The 19,341-nt window shown below is 39.2% G+C and overlaps 1 protein-coding gene across 1 annotated transcript in view; it reads right to left on the reverse strand.

Annotated features, from left to right (window-relative positions):
* eif2b3 (eukaryotic translation initiation factor 2B, subunit 3 gamma) overlaps positions 1 to 17,897 on the reverse strand; it is a 449,880-nt gene extending 431,983 nt beyond the window's left edge. The window contains exon 1 of the mRNA XM_062428898.1: positions 17,892 to 17,897. The gene's annotated coding sequence lies outside the window, so the exon portion shown is untranslated. The remainder of the gene's footprint in view (positions 1 to 17,891) is intronic.
* Positions 17,898 to 19,341: the final 1,444 nt, after the last annotated feature.

Genomic DNA, 19,341 nt, shown 5'->3' on the forward strand with positions numbered 1-19,341 from the left:
ACTGATCCCTTTAATATCCATGGTATTACATAACTGCAGGACGGTTTTACAGTAAATTGGACTGACAGGTTTTTTTTGCATGATTGTAATAAAAAGCTGAGATTTTTTAGGTATTCATTGTTTCATTGTTGGCTGTTTCAAAACTGAATTTCAAGATCCAATTTCATTACATTACCATAAATATCAATGTCACAATAATAAAATTACATCTACTGTGAGACAATTGTATCTACATAAACCACTACTTTTGTAACAAAGTGTTAAGGCCCTTATATATTTAATTATTTATTTTTGGTTTTGGAGGACTGTCTTTGAGTAGACTGATCACTTAAAGCTGTTACCATCTGAGCAAAGTGATTGACTGTCCTGAGGCCTCGGACCCTTTCGCACATATTGTGATGATGCTGACTTGATGCTTATATATAAATTTGAACATAATAGAGAGAAACACACATGCTTGTGCAGAGACCTCTTCTAAAACTTTCCTAAACTAGAAGAGTGCAGGTCTCTGCCAGGTGTGTCTGGGGCCATGTGGGTGGAGAACAAGAAGTACAGGGCAGGCTGTGTGTCCAGCGTACATGCATGAGAGCAGTAGAACGAAGGGGACACAATATGCAGGTTACATTATCAAGGTGTAACCAGAGTAGACAGGACAATGTGGAGGCAAACCTAAGACACATTGTCCATGCTGTATAAACTTAATAAGGAAACAATAAAACTTATCAATTTAAACATTGTTTGTAATTAGAACATTTTGTAGTAACACACTACACAAAATGAGACCCCTTCCTCCTTCCTTTTTCTCATCCCATACAAAAAAGAGTTGAATCTCACCTAATTGTCCCTCATGGCTCCATAACAGTCACCATGGCGACAAAGATTACAAAAACAAGGATTTATTCATCTTATATCGTGTCTGACTTAAGTGGATCATAACATATCTGGTACGGTATTAATCTGCAGATGTTTTGTTTCAAGATGAGACCAAACTTTTCTATGGATTTCGGTTTTTGAGCCACAACAACTGTGAATTACTGCAACCATGAGAGGTGCTTGAGTCATAAATGTGCAAAAAAAAAAAAATTAAGCTGATAGGAGCAATAGTAATCCAGATTAGCTGCAGACGGATATACACACAACCAAACACATGATCCCCTCCAGTTAAAAAAACAAACAAATTACATCAGTTATAAATATGAAGAGACAGAGAAGCAGTTAGGGGCTGCAGCAATACATTAGAATGAAAATGTGTATGTCTTTCACAGCTGACATTTGGAATAGATGTAAAACAACAGGTGCAACCAATTACATTAACGATGGCTCCTGTCTATTTAGGAGTGCCAATAGCAGCGAGCCAGCACGGACATTACCAGAGTGGTAGTATTGGCACAGGGACATTATTTAATGTTTGATATGTGATTGAAAAGTCAAGTGAAAGCGGTATGAGGACTTTATTTTTGTTCATCCTATTAAAAATATGATCCACAGAGACTTGAAGAAGATACTTAGACTACCTGGTGCAGCATGAGTAGAAAATGAGTTTGTATACCAAAACAAGTGCAAGTCTGTAGTTAGTATTGGTGAAATTGATTAATTTATTTCTTCTTCTACAGAAACGTTCCTGAAACTACTTATAATTGCAGACACAGATACTACATAAAAGTAATTGAATAAAATGAAATGTTTGGACAACAATGCTGATTAGAATGAGCTTTCACATAGACAGAAATGATGTCTTTTCCTCAAACAGGAAATGCATTTTGAAAGAATAGTAAACAATGATAGCATTAGTTTAATATAGTTAGTCAAACAGAAACAAGAAATACAGAAAAAACTGAACCTATTTAGTATTTCAGCATAGCATCATCATAATATTTAATTTCATTTATAAGATTTTATTGATATCAATGTCATTATAAATTCTGTTTATTGATTCTTTATCAATTCCAATCAATCCTTTGTGTGAATATTTGAAACATAACTGGCAGATAAGTGGATAAATGGTCTGCAGCCAAAAGTTAATTTAATTAATTAATTTGAAAGCATTTTACAGTCTTCTGTCTGTATGAGAATAACAAAATTGGGGGGTGGAGTGCTCTACTGCTATTAACATGAACGTTATCTCTATCCATAGGCGCCGACTTTTGTTTTTGCCCATGGGTGCTCGCGGTTCCCAACTGGGGGTCGCGACCCATAAATTGCATAATAACGTTTCATATAGTCCTATTTATTTTCCCTGTGCATATCGCATCAATATTTTACAATAAAATAACCTATTTAAATTTAAATCGAAAATGGAATTACACGGCAAACGCTTGACGCGACACAACCGATGGCACTTATGACCAAAACTATTTCCCGGGATGAAAACACGGTAAAGCAGTCGAGCTGAGCTTTGTAATATGACAAATCAATCTGTAGCCAGCCTAGTAGATGTGTTGTAGTGTGGTAATATCACTTTGCTAAAAGATCTAGCCTACATTTACATTTTAGCTGCTAACGGATGGGTGCGCGCGCCATCTCCATTGGCACTTTTAATCTGACTCCCCTCCTCCAAATTTTCGACACTCAAAGGTTTCAGACATCATGAAAATATTTCTATTAACTGGTTTAGAGTTAGGCTAAAAATAATGTCCAGGACAATAAAAGAAACGCGTATTTAATGCCTGAGCGAACAGAACGCACAGAGGCAAAACGTTGTTCGCTCTGAATAAAGGAGCGTAAAGTCAAACAAGTGCTTTCCATTTGAAACGTTTATTTACCTCTTATTGCAAGGCGAGTAGCCTAACTTTGGCACTGTCAACGTGAGTCCTAGGCATTGAATTTTTTTTAACTGAGTAGCTTAATTTATTTAGCTGAGTAACTATGAAGTTGTATCAGGAAATTCAACAGGTAAAACAACAGGCTGATACTGAACGCTGGTTGATTGCAATCAAACAAGTTAAACACAATCACATTGCCCAAGATAACTGATTCCATTCATAAACTAGGCTAAATCAGTTGATTTAGACAGGTCTTGCTACTCGTTGTAGCCTATAACAGCGATCCGCACCCTTGGCACAGGTCCAAAACCTGTCTTGGCTTCTTATTCAGTTCTTGATGACAAATGTGTTGCCCCTGGACGCAGTGCGTTTTATGAACTGGTTCGCAATTGTTTCCAGGTCTAGGTTTCTCGACAGCGTCTTGTGACAGTTCAGTAGCGCAACATGGTTCAGCCTTGCTTGACCCATCGTGGAGCGCAGGTAGGTCTTCAAACGCCGCAGGCCAGAAAAATGACCGCTCTGAAGTGCACGATGTTACTGGCACAGTCAGGGCAAGTTTCACAAGTTTTGTGACCTCCGGCAACAGCGCTCGCAAGCTCTCACCAGAGTCCCCTTTGAGAAAGTCCACAACATCCTGAAACGTTGCCAAGCATACTCCTCTCTGCTTCGCAATGTCCACGCACATGTCACGGTGCAGGGTGAGTCGGCTTGCATCCAAGTCATCCTGGTAAAACTGCATGATGGCGTTGCAGTCGCTTTTACCCGTGACAAATTCTTCAACGTCTTGCATGTGTTTGAATGCTGCTGGACTAAATCTGCAATCTAGGGCTGCTGATGCTGTGTCGATAACCTGGACATACTGGTGTCGGTATAGCTCGTCAGGTGTCTGGAAGTTGCGCGCCGGCCCAACTGCGTTTTCCAACCGGCGGGGAATTTTTCTTGGTCGGGGCAAAACTGGGCTTTCCAAACCCATGTCATCTGCTGCTGCAGTGGTGTTTTCCCAAAATTCACCAAATGCTTCCCGAATGGCCTTTAGGTCGCCTCTCAGTGTGTCGATCATTTCTCGTGCGCTCTGTGTGTGTAGCTGGCGCTTTTGGAGAGCGACGTTGACCGCCTCCACGCGAGAGAAGAAAGTGAGCATGGACCTCAAAGAAAAGAAAGTGCCAAACTTCTGTAAATTCACGAACAGGCCACTAGCTTTACCCCCTGCGTCACCTTTTTCATTTGCGCTCATATCCTCCAGAAAAGTCCATTAGAGCACTGTAGTTTGTGGCAATGGATTGTAATGAGGCCGCCCTCACAGTCCAGCGAGTGGGACAGAGGGGTCTCAACTGTGGTGCCTCTGTTCCTTGAAACTCCTTGAACCACGCAAGTCGCTTGGGGGAATTTCTGATGAATGTGATCAATTCGCGGATGAGGGACATGAAGTTTCGACATGCTGGGATACTTTGGGCGACGTCATGTACAATTAAATTCATCAAATGTGCGGTGCAATGCACATACTGCGCCCGGGGCTCCTGCTCCAACACGCACGCTTGCAACCCAGATTTCACTCCAGCCATATTCGACGCACCGTCATAGCATTGCCCTCTGCATTTGTTAAGAGGCAATGCGAATCTCGCTAATGCATCTTTAAGCAGCTGAAATAGCGCGTCTGCTGTTGTAGATGAAGTTGCATAAAATCCGACAAAGTATTCCTCTGGCTCCAGGTCATCGGAAACAATGCGAAAGCAGATAGACACTGCTCTCTCACGGAAATGTCAGCTGTTTCATCCATAATTACGGAATAAAAATTGGACTTGATTTCCCCCAGCAGGGTTCTCAGCACATCGTGTGCCATGATCTCGGTCATTTCATTTAAAATGTCGTGCGAGAGCCACTTGTGCTCTGTGCGCCCTAGCCATGACCTTAACTCAGGGATGTCTCTGGCACGTAATTTCAGCAGCTGGAAGGGGTTAGAGTCTTCATCAGTCTTGCCTCGGATGGCCAAACCTTGGCATGAGAGATATTGGATGGAGGATAGAATGGCCAATAATGCGGTTCTTGCTTCTGACATTTGTTTTATTTTGCCTTGGGACATTGATGCAGCCACATTCACACCTTTGTCCCTGGCAGCAGTAGCATTAACTGCAGCCCTGTGTATAGGTGATCGTGGGTACCAAATCTCTCCAGTGCTTTAGCCCATCCGGAAAACCCATCCCTCACAAAAGCTCTGAACGACTCTTGGTCATGTGCTGAGGATGGGAGAGGAGCACCCATGGTTTTTGCCTCTGTGCAAACTTTACAAAAGGCCTTCTGTTTTGCTGCATCGTACAGTAGCCACGGAAATTTGCTTTTCCAACTAGCTTGAAAACTCCGACCTTTTGCTGATGTTTTAGTGCTGACTGTGGGCGCACTGCTGTCGTTCTCCTCTAATCTGGACGAAGATGGACTTGAAGAAGTAGATGGTTGATCGGCAGGTGGTTTTATTATTCTAAGAAATCTTTCCATTTCGCAGGCTAAATTGCTGAAGAGTAGGCTACTGCTAAGTTCAGTCAAAAAATTCAAATTCTTTAACTGACAGAATAATAACCAATCAGTGTCTGGCCTCTCTCGCTTCAGCATCATCGTCCAATCACGGCCCACTGCTTGGGAGCCCCATGTCACTCAAGCATAATTTCTCTCCCTGCCGATCGTTGATCGTTGCAAACTATGTTCTTCGTCTTTGATGCTGCTTCACCATTCCTTCTATCGGGTTCTTGTCTGTTCATATGCAATGCTGCCAAACCTCATGCACAAAACAATTTTAATAAAAAGTCAATAGAAAACATGTGTATTGGCAATTTGGCATCTAGATTTTGTTGTCCAGAACAGTTGTAAGCGCTTGTTGTCATAGAAACGAAGGCAGCAGGAAGAAGTCTCACATTTTCTTGGCTGTCTCATCCCATCATGCACTACAGCTTAGCATTATTACTAATATTATAAATATTTAAACATTTCTTTGATGGACATAAATTAAATATGCCTAAAATGAACCTCAGAATTCATCTCAAAACACAACATTACAAATATAATGCTTGTTTGTATGGATTGTGCTCCTTTATTAAGTAAATGACTACACTTCTCTGCGCACCGTTATGCAAACATATTTTAAATAGAGCGCTATATATCCTAATCGGACGTCTATAGTAAGTGTGAGTAGGAACAACGGTAGGAGATAGTGTTTTAACAGAGAAACCGCTAGTCTCGTCCGAAGTACGTGTTTGATTAAAAAAAATGTCAGCTGGATCCCGTGGGTGCTCACGAATTCCCGTGGGTGCCCGGGCCCCGGAGCCCCCCACGGTTTCGGCGCCTATGTCTCTATCTATATGTATTGTTCGCTTCGGGGGGGAAATCATCAATGTCCGACACGCTGATTGGGCGCAGGGTTGCTGAGATGAGACACACTGAGAGCACAGAGTGTTTTTCTTCATCTCAGAGTTGAAGTTGTTTAATGCTGCAGTGTGTGTGGTCAGCCAGTGTCGTTTGTTACTGCTGGAGTTAGCTATGCCACCATGCTAATGTTAGCGTTAGTTGAGTGATGGCGTAGAAGGTCACGGTAAACTTCACGTTCGTCTAACAAAGGTAAGTATTTAGTCATTAAATCAAAACATGCTTGTAACCACTGCCGTTTTTTAAGTTGAACTACAAGAGAGCTAGACTTTAGCGTGTGCGTGCTGTAGAAAGTCAGGAGGCTGCACTGCTCTCACAAATGAGTTCTGCCTTTTCCCTAGGTCCCTAAACTTTTAAACATTTTAACACAAAAGCATCCACTTTTTCTTTTTCTAATAAGTGGAACCATCCAATGAAATGTATTCATGAGAAATGTTAAGGGAAAGTTACTGCAGTGAGTGTTTAATTTTTCCTCAGCATTATCAGCCAATTAGTTCATTGCATTTATCACATACTGCGTACAGCACACAATCTCGCCTATAAACTAACTTGGACACACATGTATTCTCTCTCGCTCTTTCACTCTCACACAGACACACACACACACATACACACACACACAAATTCACCAACTTTCTCTAATTACAAGCATGCATGTAGCAGTGTCAGCATGGATGCACACACACAAACACACCCCCTGCCTCCAATAGGATTAGCATATCATTTCACAGAGTAAAGTGGAGCTTCTGTACAGGAACAGACACAGAAGAAGAAGCAGCAGGTTTCTGGGGATTAGACGCATATTCATGAGTGCTTGAGGACTGTCATCTCCTGATAGAGCAGATAATTTGGATGTAATTAGATCAGATGTTAAAGTCTGTCAAGAGGTATCTTTGTAAACACCATGTTTACCGGAATTAAGAAAGTACAAACTCTGAAGTGAATGTACGCATTTTTAGAGGTGAAGTTTGATGATTAGGGTTACACCAAATGTTGTATGTGGGCTGAAAGAGGCTTACATATGTGGTTTACACAGAGAGAAGGCTGTTTTTATGTTAACTGTAGCTCACAAAGACTCACAGGGGAGCCAGTGTGCCCATCTTCAAAATTCCAGCTACCTATTATGTGTATCTGCGATGATGGTTGGTTGGGCAAAGAAGGATATCCAGGAGCACAGAGGTTGGGCCAGCACCCAACTATGAATTAATAAGAGCACCAACAGCAAAAGCACACAAACAGACTATTTTATTTATTTTTCAGACAGAATTCAGCAAGGGTTTTTCTTTTTTTCTGGTTCCTTATTTCATTTTATTTCATTTCCTTCACAGTCTGGTTTGGTAAACACTGCCCCCTGGTGTTCATGTCATATGCAGTATGCTGGCAAGTTTGCAAATGTTTGCGCATGATGCTCAGAAATGTCTGAGCAGTGCAGAAGCAGAGAATGCTATACAATTGTCAAATAACCATAAGGGTTTATTCTTTTTATCTGTGACTAAAATTACAAATTACAAACTATTTTTGAATTGAGAGTTTTTTTAATACACATTGACGCTTCATCTAGGGTATCTACAGTGGTTTGATCTTCTGGGAAATACGCTACTTTGTTTTATTTTGCAAGAGTAAGCTGGTACCACTCTAATGTCTGCACAATAAGTATAGAGTTGGAGCCAGGAGATATTTAGTTTAGTTTGCTTAGCATAAAGACTGGAAATAGAGGGTAACAGCTAGCATGGCCATCAGTTAAAAAATATTCCTAGTTGCACTCCTAAAGCTCACTATAATTAAAATTATGTATCTCATTTGTTTGACCTGTGCAAAACAGCCTAAAGCACAGGGAGTTATGTGCTTTAACAAGTTCTACATGATTAGCAGGTGGTCACATTGGCTCTCTGCACGCTGAAAAATACTTAAACCTGCACTGAGTTTTTGTCCACTTGGGGTTAGTGTGAACAAGCTGTGAACACAACACTTACATATCACCTTTTAAATTGATATAACCTCTTAGCAAACAGTTGCTGATTTACACATCCAGCAGTTACAGATTACATTACATTACATAATCATTCATTTGGAGTCGTGTTTCTGTCCACCTGGTGAATATAAATCCAATATTCACTCTCTTTTTGCTCCTTATTTTTTAAATGTTCTACTGTGTTCACAATGTTTCAATTTCATCAAACCAAAACAGTAAAATTGCAGCAGGACATCTAAAAATATAACCCAAACCTCACACTACTACGCTGCAGATTATTCTCTGTAGGTTCATCACTACGAGCGACGCCTCTTACACCATGTCATTTGTTATTATCAAAATTTCTGATTGTATTGACGCTCCAAAAACATAACTTGTTGATTTTGTTTGTTGTGCCTGTTGTGTAGCTGCTTCCACTGTTATGTCTTGGTGCACAGACATAACAATGGTATCGATCTTAAAATATAACTCTCAGCAAGAAAGCAAGCAATATGTACTTCTTAAAATGTTGAACTATTCTTCTGAGACACAGAAGAAAATGAGAAATCAGAAGCAGCAGCTGTCTTAAATCACCATTTCTGACAATCAGAGTTGAACTTTTTGAGGAGGCAAACATATTTTAGTTGAGGGAGCTGTATATAGCTTGAAATTAAATATATCATTTACTAAGCATACTGTTACAGTTTGAACTTTAACATTATCCTATCATGTTCAAATCAATCAAACATCATACACACTTGCTCACAAAAAAATGGCAACACTGTTCAGTGTGCAAATAACGGAGAAATCAGCATACACTTCATCTCAGAGTTGAGCCAACTTGATCATGATTTGCATCTGTGCTGAAGTGCAGACTGAAGCTTCATCTCCTGAGAATGCAGTAATTTGTCTGCATCTATAATTAGTGGAGATATTCACAAGCATGTGCGAACATGATAGTAAATCTGCTTTTATTGCTTGTAACAAAAATCAGATAAGTAAGCAAGGAGTCAAAGCGAAGGAGGTTGAATTTTAATGTAACAGATGGTGAGACATAATATAAAACTTAGCCCATGCAAATGAGCATCTAACCTGTCTACAGTACACTATATTTTGTCCATAATACTGCATATCATGAACAAAATAACTGTATAAAATATGCTAAATTAAATGTGAAGTGTTTCAATTTTCTTTTGCTGATATATAATCATCACAATAATTAGAACAAAAATAGAAAGGTAATTAATTCCATATTTGCAATCAAATTACCCAGAAAAGACACTATAAAATGAGCATAGGTTTACTTTTTCTTTTATAGTTATTATAGGACTTTCATTATTCTCAGAGAGCCCTGAACTGAAACTGAGATCTAACAGCTGCTCTGATTCCAGCGGTGTTGTGTTGCCTCTTAGTGAACAGCAGGGATTTCAGCCACCACCGCGTTACGCCGGAAGGCTTTTTCCACTCAGCAGCGGCTGACTGTGTAGATATGTGAGTCCTGTTTGGCCTCGTGTAACCTTCTCAAAGCAACAAAATGTGCAGGACAAACACTCTCGACTGGACAAGCTCAACTGGATTATCTTTCATGTAACTGAAATCCTGATAAGAACTGAATGTGAAACAGGATCTCAAGACAGAAAAGCTTTGTTTTTCTGCTCATAAGAGTTAAATCTAGTTTGTAATGATCTATTTAACAAGATGGCAAACATACTTATGCAAGTCAAACTTAACTAATGTAAGATATCCAGGGATGTAAAAGAATCACGACTAGATTTCATTTTCAAGATGTTAAAAATATAACAAGAGTGCTTCACAATCTTTAATCTTTAGAATTTTCAGTAATTTGTGGCGCAGTGTGGTGTGTTTACTTCTCATTTTGTTTTTTGGGATAAAAAAATGTTTATTCATGACATGCTAAAACGTTGTGTAGCAGTAGCACAGGTATAAACGAATCATAACATCAGAGAACTGAGGATTTCACAGCAGTATCATCTTAAGTTAGCTAACATTATCCATTATTATAGGCTACTAGTCATACACATGCTGGCTGCAGCTCGACCACCTATGAATCACTTTAATATTTCTTGTGCTTGAAAATTACAGTTTCCTGTAACACCGTAGTCATTTTGCTCACAAATCTGCTTCAAGCTCAAAACCCACAGCTGATTAACAGGAAGACAAAAGCTCATAATTAAATGAGTCTCTTTATACCTTCTGCCTACAGTATGTGTCACAGTGAGGAGAGAGGAGAGGAAAGGAGAGGAGAAATCTTTACTTCACTTCCATGATTACCCATACTGCAAGAGTGCATTCTTGGCAACATGCTAAAATCAAACAAGCAGCTTTAAAAGGGCTCAAAAGTATATTAAGGTTAATCTTAAAAACACCATTACTGCCTTTCTGCACCTGGTGTTATTACATGTGTTACGGAGTTGGGACAAAATTGAGATACAGACACAGAAATATTTCAATAGATTTCTCAAAATCAAAACATCAATATTATGCACAGTGAAAGCTGCAAGTCTGCACTCTTTATGGAGGGTCACAGGCTAATAAGGTGGGAGATTCGAACTCCTCAGAACTGCCATTTTTCAGAAGAGCAGAGGAGAAGCTGCGATTATAAATGTGCTCAACACTGTGTCTGGAAGTGAAGTGTTAGCCAGGAAGAGTTGAGTGGAGGGGAGGAGCAGCAGTCAAGGCCTGTGCCAGCCGCTCTGTTCTCACGTGGGATGGCTGTAATTAATTTGGACAATCGGCTGATGGGTGGCATCAGCAATAATGTGTGTGTGTATGTGTGAGTGTGTGAGTGTGCGTTCGTGCACAGGCCTTTTATCAGCGATGACATATCCCCGCCCTCCTACTGTATGTTGCCCTTGAGGTGGCTATTTGCATTAGTGTCAGAGCGGGCCACATAAGCTATCTGACACACACACACACACACACACACACACACACACACACACACACACACACACACACACACACACACACACACACACACACACACACACACACACACACACACACACACACACACACACACACACACACACACAAAACAGCAAGAATATAAAGTAGCTGAGATACAGTATGAAAGTTTTACTCATGTAAGATATTTATACATAATTTTTGCTATATGAATTTTAACTGAATAAGGATATCTTAAAGTTTAAAAAGTCTGTGTGGAAAATGTCATTGATCCTCTACCTCTGCAGTCCTGCCGTTTGAATTTAAAACATGGTTATTAAATATACATCCATACCTTTTCAGGGCCGTAGGGTGCTGCAGCCTATGCCAGGATACAGTGGGTGGAAAATAAAAATCTTGCATAGGTCACCAGTCCATCACAGGGCTATCATAAATACGCAATCATTCAAACTCATAACTATGAATGAACAGGGCATGAGGTTTACCTATCCTGCATGTTTTCATCTCCATATCTGTGGAAACAGAGCACACAGAGGGGAAACCAGAGAATATTTCAGTGCAGAGAGTCAGTTTTTTGTTGTGAAGTTGTGGACCTAATAAAGTAGCAGTCGTGATAGTATTTCGACCTTAGGTTGTAGTTGTATCAACTATGAGGCCATTGACCAACCACACACCTCAGACCGTGAAGGTAAAATCCTGTCTAATGAGAGTTTGTTTTCCATATGTAGAGTCAGGCACCAGCCAACCCTGTCTACTAGAAACTGTTTCTGTATACCATTAATTTGCAACAGAAAATAATTTGATTGAAACATAATGATGTCCAGATGACATTTTAAATAAACTAATGAGTAAATGTTGTTAATGAACGTACTTATGTAAAATGTTCATACTGAACATCTGTGTCTACTAATGTTTATTTTCCCAAACTAGATCTGCTTGTAGCAAATTAAGCACAATTCAGTTTTTTGCTCATATTTAGGAACTATTACTTGGCTAAGGTTAAGGAAAGGATTTGGTTTTGTTTAAACGTTGAAAGTCAACCGTGACCTGAAGTAAAACATGTTTATTGTGTACTCTAACCTAAACCAAAGTGCTTTTGTCACCTAAACCTAAGCCAGTGCCGGACTCATGATGGGACCCCTTTCTCTTGAACTTTGTACACTATGATTCACTTCTCTACAACTTCTGCGCAGTACAAGAACGTAGCACTTCCTTTACTCCAAAAAATGTTGCCAGTGAATATAATCCAGGTAGCAATTAAGTTTGCAATCAATATTCAACTGGCAAACAAATTAGTAGTATATAAATGTAATTTCAAAAAGACAGTATTGCCCCAGTGGACCATCTCTAAACATTAATTTAGTATATTAACTAGTTAATTGATGAGATAAATCAAATCCAAAGATCCACAATATGCAATATGCTGTTCAGCTGATAACTATCAAAGCTTTATTAAATTGTTATTAAAACTCTGTATTTCATTTGATTCACTGTTTATCTAAAAATATTCTTGTGAATATTAAAATCACAAGAGGTCAGGGCTAGGACAATCAATCTTTTATACAGGACAATTAAACTCTCATAAATGTGTTACATGTAGTGCTGTTGAACACGATAACAAAAATATGCCAATGAATGCAGCCAAATATAGCAGCAGCATTAATCAAAAGGAGCTCAATACTTTTAATATGTCCATATAGCCGCAAGCAGTAGTTGGCAAGTTCCAACTTGTTTGTGGAGCACACTGAGCTGGACCTGTGTGTCAAAGTTCTAGTCAATCAGACTTATGGTGTGAGGGGCGTGGCCTTTTGAAAATTAAATTTCATGAACTTAATTACAGCGTCCCCATATGGCCGACTGGGCTCATGTTACTTCAGAAGCACATGCACATCCTTTCCAATTACTGCAAAGTTTCATGGACCCTAACAAGAACAATATTAATAATAATAATAATTATTGTTATTATTATTATTATTATTATTATTATTATTATAACAATTATTATTATTATTATTACATTATAAAAATAATAATGGTAAACTGACAAAAACTTAAAAGGGGTCTAACTCCTTCACAATAAAGGAAGGTGTTGTGTAAGTTAAAATGTTTGTTTATGCAATTTATTGCTGCAGGGAAGTATAACTTGGATGATCGACATAATTTGACAGTTGTGTTCCAGTGTTATCCAGGGAACTCTACCAAGCAGACTTGCTTTCCCAGTTTTTCACCTCTAGCCTCGGGGGAGGAGGTTTCAGCAGCTGGGATACTCTCACCAACTACTCTGCAACTTGAACTGAATTTCACACACATTTGGAGTCCGAAGTTACTTTCAAGCAAGCCATCAAAGGAGAGAGGGAAAGTCATGCAGAACGACTCACCTCGGCTCCCCTGGGGAATACTGTCACCAAAGCCTCCATTGATGATTTCCACACAGTGGTCTGCCACAGACGCGTCCACATGCCTCCACCAAGGCAATCTGGGAATTGATTTTGTTGATTTTCGAAGCTGTATCACTTGAACCACAGAGAAGTCCATGAGCGGGTTCAAAACATTGTGTTTACAGTCACTGTATCTAGAATTTCTATGTACAATCAAGAGATATTACTCTCAAATCCGATTGCTGTAAGTGTAACCACACTGCATGTGTTACAACAAGCTGTTTATGTGAATGTGAGTGAGTTTACACTGGAGGAAATGTCCCTGTCTGTGTGTGGATTATACAGAATTAGTTTTTTATACAGCTGTGTTTGCTCATCTGGTGTAGTTCAGAGAATCTTTTCAACCAAAAAATGGTCCTGTTTCATTCAAGAGGTCATGAGTGGAGGTTTCTCTGGGATTTATTCATGGGTTGTGGTAAAAAGGATTATGAGATTGACCACCAAGTGGGTAAAGCCACCACATTCATACACTACATTTTATTGTCGATTGGGAGCAAAGTTTCAATTTCGTGGTCAGTTTTTCATCTATGTTCACATATTTTGGGTGCACGCGTCCCCTTTCTGCTCAAATGCATATAAAATTAAGCAAAATGAGGCTTTTCCTCAAAGTGACTTGGCTCATATTTGACAGTGAAAGAGGCTTTGTGATCTGTGAGAGCCTGAGAGTCAAGCCACTTATCCTTCACGGATAGAGGAGCTGAGGCAGTCCATGCTCCTGGAGAGGCTGCAGCCAGGGTGTTTTTCACTGGAAGCACACCAAGTATGGCCGCCTGGAATGTGCAGACCCTCAGTACACTGGCTATTTCTCCATTGGCCTGCAATAATCTGAGAAACCCAGTTTCCCTTGGAATTTTATCCATATTACACACGTCTACACCTCAAGATTTACATCCAGTGCCAACATTCAGCGCCAATGCTGGATGTAGTGTGACCTCAAGGTGGTCATGGGATGTGTAGTACATATTTTCATGCAATAAACTGTAGTTTTTCTCCTGTCATTGATTTGCAATCAACATTTTTTGTTTTCATTAACCATGACCTTTCCTTAACCTTAACTAAATGTTTCAGTCGCCTAACCCTAACCATTAGCAATATTTATTTTCCATTATTACAATCTTTTACCAAACTGTAGTTGTAGTTCAAATATTGTAAAAAGCATAGTGATGGTACAAATATCATTTAAGGTTCTCCAAAATCTATCAAAAATCGATGTTCCTGCCTGGCGATAAGATTAGTCTGATAGCATCTAACCACCGTTACCAAGGAGACCGTGACCCAGAGGGCTAAACAGATAAAATATTTTCCTGTTTGAAAGATGACTGAAGGACAACTCACCAGGAAAGAAAGCTCTAAATGCATGTTCACATGTCCCATGATTACTGTAAAAAAGACTGCTGAAGGCTACCCAAACCATTAGCCATAATGGGGCCTTTTTTACAGTCACTTTAAAATACCCCGAAAATGTGTGTAATATGAAGAAATTTCAAGTGCATGTCCACTCTATCAGACTTGTCCACTTACCTCAGCAGGACTTCAGCATGACTCACACTGACATAAAATAATGTTCTGTCTATGCTAAGTGCAAAGTGGACAAATGACTGCTGTGGGCACCATTCGAACTCAAAATCAACCCCGAGAGCACAGAAATCAAGATACTGCACGCCTCCACTATGGTCAGCAGGCTTTATTGTAGATATTCAGAGTGCCCTCTAATGGTCCACTCATTATACAGTATATCATGAAAAAAATGTATATCCACTGCAAATGTAGAAAGAAAGAAAAAAGAGGGCGAGAGAGGCTGCGATAAAGTGAGAGATTAAAAATGAAAATGAGAATCTTTGAAGTAGAGAAGAAGAGAGAGAAAGAAGAAAATGTGCATATGCCACAGTCCTAATTAGTCAACCTTGGGCTTCCTGATGAAGGACAAAGCATCGACTGAGGCTGCACTGTGCCTGCAGGCAGGCAGAGAGGGGAACACACAGTGACAAACAACCTCCCCCCCCCTCCCTCCCCCCCAAAACCACACACACACACACACACACTGCTTTAATTAAATTTACAGATGTCAAAGCTCTGATCACGAAAGCAAACTCCCCTCCTCCCTCGTGTCACTCACGCGTCCCTCTTGCCCACCCATTTCATGCCACGAGGACAGCTCTGAGTGGTGTGACGGTTAATGCCATGTCGTTCAAACTGAAACACATACCCTCTCTTTCTGTCTCTCCAACACACACACACACACACACACACACACACACAGTCATGCACACATGCTCAGACAGAGAGAGAAAAAGTGATTCCAGACAGCTATTGATCTGTTATGTAGCTGATAGGACAGTAATGAACTTCCTGTAGAACAAACGGCGGCCTGTAGAAAGCGAAATCTGCTCCAAATGTCGCCAGCACATTTTCCAGCCAGAGTTTTCTGATTGATGTTTTTGTAGTCGGCACTGACTTCTCAATTTTTGAGAGCTTGTTTTTTGTTTTGTTTTGTTTTTTGCAGCACATAGTACTGTCAAACTATTTTGTGTTACAACACTTGAAGTGACATTTTAGTGATGAGTGTCCTTACCGAAGACACAACAAATGGATATAATATTTGAAATGTGTGACCAATTCCTCTGATTCTTACTCTCCCCTAAATAAGGGTCATATATGTCTGTGGCAAAGCTGTAAGAGATCATGATTAGCTTTATTATGCTCTGTATCAGTGATGCCAAACCAGGAGTACGAAAAAAACGAAAGAAAAAAAAAACATTAGAAACATCCACATATTTGTGTATGGGAGGAAAACACAGTATTTGGACAGGAGGATGAAACTGAGGGTGATCTTCCTCCCATCTAACTGAGAGGAGCGAAAAAAACTCATTAGTAGAGTAGCAAGTAGAGACATCAAAAGCTCAAACAGATAAATGGTTCAAATTAAAAGTTCATTCCAAGCGATGGTAGGTTGAATTATTTTTTGGAGGGTCATTTTTGCAGAAATCTGTATTTTTAATTATTGGCCAGTTTATTTTTAAATATGAAAAAAGCTGTAAGCGCATACAGTTTCGCAAAAAATAATTACTACAATGATGAAAATACATTTCTACATGTTTTATAATAACATACATTCTAAGTGATTTAAGTATTTTATGTTTAAATTCTATTTTCAAATTGAAAAACTAAGATTGCACAGTGCAATCATTTCTGCCAACATAACTGTAGCAGGATAATTATAACAGCAAGTGTTTCTTAAAAGGGAAGAGATAACAGTTTGATCAGACATCAGAATTTTTTAGTATACTAAAACTACTATTCTTTAGTCTTTTGAAACTGTCCGATGAGAACCATTTATCTCCTAATTCAGATAAATAATCTAATAAATTCAAGTCTGTCTTAAAACAAGTCAGATGCACAAATCAACATTGACATGTTTTTCTGGGTGTAACCCTTCCTCCTGTTCATACTGACCATTAGAAGATCATTTTTAAATGTGCTTACAATAAGAAGATCTTTAATCTAATATATTTAATGATCTAAAAAAGACTAACTGTGTAAAAATATCAAATTAATATGACTAATTCACTTGGCTGAAGCTTCATATTATCTTTATATAATATATATATATATATATATATATACAGGTTGTAAGAGTTGTGAACAGTCACAAGCAGGACAAGCAGCTGAGAGGAAATTCATTTCAGCTAAACTCTTTTGAGTACAATGACACTTCACTGTTGAAATCTATAGGCTACAGCAGACTCACTAACCCTGACTGTGTGAGGATGAAGTCCCCTTTGAGTGTCAAGCTTCTTCCATATACACCATGTCAGCCACTTACATGGATGACCTGAAGTGCTGATAGGCTCCATTACACACTATAAAGGAGACCAAATGATCATGAAAAAACATGATAAGGACTGACCTTGTTTCCCATCTCTTAACTGTGCAAAGAACTACTTCCCTTTGTCTCTCTATTCTCTCTCCTCAGAGCTGTGTCACCATTAAGGTAATGGAGCTGCTAGAGAAAAGTCTGTGTGTGCCTGTGACAGAGAGAAAGAGAGAGTATGCCCTAAACGCCCCTGGCACCTCGCCTGAATTTAGAAAGGACCCCATTTGTTAAAGCTGCACTTGAATGGAACTTCATCCCAGGAACTATAAGAGAGCTTGACACATGCAGTTTATTTAAAGCTCATTTGAAGAAATAGTTAATTAGTTTTCAGCTCTGTCAGCCCTAAAACTTAATTGTACCTTACTGTCCTCAGTCTGTTTGTGCTGAACTTCCTGTGCTGTCTATCATCTGTCATTATCTTGCTAACGCCAGTCAGCCCTCAAGTACCTGCATGCATGTCTTATTGTTGTTTTGCCTTTATTGACTAATTTATGCTTTTTATATCTGTGCGTCTGCTTTTAAAGCTTCTGTTAGTGTCTAACAATGCAGTATAATGTGTTCTTATTTATTTAGTTAATAGTTCTATCACCATTAATATCCCTCATTTCGTTGTTTTGCATGTATTGTATTATGAGCCTGTGTGTTGCGTGTTTTAGATGATAACTGACAATGCAGCATAATGGTGTCCTCAATGATGTTTTTATTAACATAAATATTCTCTTGTCTTTTCATTATTGTTCTGCATGCTTATAAATGATCTAAGTAACTTTCAATCTTATATTCTGTTTTCAGGGTGACTCTGTAACATCTGTCCAGGGACTGCAGATGAAAAATAGCCTCTTGGCTAACTTTGGCACATTTACATCAATGTTTATTAATGTGCACTGACCCTGTTAAATAAATATTTAAAAAAAATGAATAATTAAATAAATTAATAAATCCTTGTGTCCAACTACCCATCCAGAAGCACTGACACTACAGTGCAGTATCTGTATTTGTATGTGAGTGTGTGTGAGTGAGTGTCCTGAGGGGGCTTTCTGCTAAAAGAAAGATAATGGGATGTAATGGAGATGAGGCTTATGTACTATTTTTCTCTCTTTCTCCGTTTCTCTCTCTATGCCTCCTTCCTCTCTCTCCCCACAGAACATTTAACTGTCTGACTGACAGACAACATGCTACACAGTCAATGCTTCACCCTGGGCAGCAACTGAGTGTAAATCTTAAAATATATTCCTGTAGGACGGTTTAAAAGTGAGCGAGCGGGATACACTTTTATCCCCTCCAATAATTTCCCGAGCTGACTTCATGGGGGAAACTGAATTCAAGCAGAATTTTTAAATGTATAAATTTTGCCCGTCTGCTCTATCCTCCTTCACGATAACAAGCTCTTAATCCACTTATCTTTTTTTTTTTTGTCAGTTAAAAACCCCACCGGTAATTTCAAATTGTCGGGGATCATTCACTCCGCCTCCTCAACATGTATAATCTCAAATTTAAAAAAAAAAACAACACAAACCTCTTATCAAAAATGCCTCCCCTGAAGAAAATAAACTATGAAAACAAGCTCAGGTATTATCAACAGATAGAAATACCATAAACATGCAAATGCACATATATACACACACACAACCAGCCCTATTAGCATGACTGACAAATACACACACACACACACACACACACACACACACACACAGGTATGGGTTTCATGTAGAGCTTCAGAGGCTTGTTTAATAAACAGGGATTTATCTTTAGGATTTTATCATAAGAGCCCTATAATAAGAGAAACACACAGAGTACCTGATAGTCAACTGAGCAGCTCTGAGTTCCAGGCGAGAAGCAGCGACGTGTGGGGAAAACTAAATTATAATTTCAAACAATGCTTCCATTTCTTCCCTCCACCTCCACTCTCACCTCTTCAGTCTGAACTTCTGTGTCAGAGTGTTGCGAGGAGGAGATCTGAGGCTATAGAAATTGATG

The sequence above is a fragment of the Scomber scombrus genome, chromosome 11, assembly GCF_963691925.1.
Source record: "Scomber scombrus chromosome 11, fScoSco1.1, whole genome shotgun sequence".
In the NCBI taxonomy this organism is placed as follows: domain Eukaryota; kingdom Metazoa; phylum Chordata; class Actinopteri; order Scombriformes; family Scombridae; genus Scomber; species Scomber scombrus.